Here is a 2,101-nt window from a genome sequence, read left to right on the forward strand (position 1 = left end):
GGACTGGCGAGCAGCCAATCAGAGTCTTGTTTACACTCCGTGAGTGACAATACGCTGGCAACGTGCCAACCAATCAAATCCTCCTCCAAATGCAGCCTTTTTTAAAAGCGTGCTCATAAACCCACACACGGGCTATTAGCGTTAAATAAACGAATGCAAAATAACATACAGTGCAGTTGCAGTCATTTATATACTTAAGGTAGCCTATATATGAATCTGTCGCACTTAAAGAAGGCTGTACTAAATAGTGTTTGTTTTAATTTGTCACAAGTATGGTGTTTTTTTAATGAAAATACATTATACATACCTGCTGGATGTTATTAAAGACAGCGGCTGGTAATCTTCTCCAGGTCGGAACCCTGTGCTCGTTTGCAAAGGACTATTTAAGGTTTTAACACATTGTAACCTGTCTTTAGTATTTCGCTTGAATTTGCCGCTCGCCTCATTGCTCTCGCTCTCCACGGCGAATTCCTATTGGTCACAGATTTCGACCAATCAGAGCGCGGAGTGTCCCCAGGCGAGCGACGCCAGCTCATTATCATTCGTGAATCTGGCCAATCAGCGCGCGTGTTTACTCTCGCGGAGTTGAGAGGCAAGATCGGCGCCGGACAAGAGGATCGCCGCTCCGAGACCCGATTCGCGACTTCAGGGGCCTAGAGAAGCCCGAGACCGGCGAACGACCATTGCTGCAATCGTATGAGGGGAATTAGGACTGAGCCACTGAAATATGCTTTTTAGAATAAGCGGCATCATTGCTCTGAATGCGTTTCTTGATTTCTAATTAAAATTATTTATTGTTATGCAAGGATATATACATACCAGTAAGTAATTAATTTATTTTTTTTAATGTCATGGTTGTGTCGCCTAACGTCGAATAAAAACAAAAAAGACCTTCAAAGAAAATAATGTTAACTAAACAGCACAAACAATTATGGTGCAACATCCAAAGGGGAAATGGAAAGCCTATAAATATAAAATGATTAATAAATATATGCACTTAAGTGTAGCTACAGCCCGCATTTATTCGCTCCATTTAAAGATTCTTATTTGTATTTCTAAGGCATTTGTGTAATAAGTCATTTTGTGAAATTATTCTTTCTCAGTTAAAGCTTGTACGGCCTTGTTCAGTTTACTGCTCAAATTACCAGTGATATTTTCATGAATATATCTTACATGTTTAAAATTCCATATTGTAGTAGCCTATTTGCGCTTTTCTGCTCACTATTTATTATATCTATGAATTGTTTTTTTATTGTTCAATTTAAAATATTTTCTCTCTTTCTCAGTTAAAGCTTGTACGGCCTTGTTCAGTTTACTGCTCAAATTACCAGTGATATTTTCATGAATATATCTTACATGTTTAAAATTCCATATTGTAGTAGCCTATTTGCGCTTTTCTGCTCACTATTTATTATATCTATGAATTGTTTTTTTATTGTTCAATTTAAAATATTTTCTCTAAAGATATTGCATCGCAGTGCCAGATTTGAAACATGACAAGGAAAAAATAAAAGTGAAACGTGCACCATCCAAATTTCCAGTTGTCCTTTATTATCATATTCAGATCGGTGTTTTTCTTCGCTGGGCAATACTTATTTGTAATGATCAATTCTGATTTATTTCGGATCGGCATGAGACAGGCTCGTTTCACTGAAATTCGTCTCCCAGCCGAATAACATTACCGACAGACAAGCTATAAAAAAATAATGTTATTATCTTTGTGAGTTTCTGTCTTCTATGAACAAAAGATAGCCAGCTGACTCGTGCTTTTCGCTCACTTTGATATATAAAGACACATTGTCTAGCATTTCACTATATGCATTGTCATGCACGAGACAAAAGCAACTGCTATTTGCATCGGAATTATGCAAATATTTAACAACATTCACGATTCGGATGCCGATACAATGCATTTAAGTATTCAGTTGCATGCAAAAGCTGAGAAAACAAAGCATGCAGTGTGTGATTGAATGTTGTGTGCTCGAAATGGACGGCTGTTGTGGAGCTGCACGGTAATGGCTGACGGAGAGCAGCAGTCCTCACACGGAGGAGACAAAAGCTGCTTGCTGTAAGGCCACCTTGGTTTGTATGCATGGCCTGC

At 38.4% G+C, this 2,101-nt stretch overlaps 1 protein-coding gene across 2 annotated transcripts in view; it reads left to right on the forward strand.

Moving 5' to 3' along the window:
- Positions 1-610: 610 nt before the first annotated feature.
- The window catches only part of LOC107556618 (BAH and coiled-coil domain-containing protein 1-like), a 92,218-nt gene continuing 90,727 nt past the window's right edge, over positions 611-2,101 (forward strand). For both annotated transcript variants that reach the window (XM_016239756.1, XM_016239757.1), the window contains exon 1: positions 611-821. The gene's annotated coding sequence lies outside the window, so the exon portion shown is untranslated. The remainder of the gene's footprint in view (positions 822-2,101) is intronic.

Source organism: Sinocyclocheilus grahami, unplaced genomic scaffold (assembly GCF_001515645.1).
Source record: "Sinocyclocheilus grahami isolate Dianchi unplaced genomic scaffold, SAMN03320097.WGS_v1.1 scaffold574.1, whole genome shotgun sequence".
NCBI lineage: Eukaryota > Metazoa > Chordata > Actinopteri > Cypriniformes > Cyprinidae > Sinocyclocheilus > Sinocyclocheilus grahami.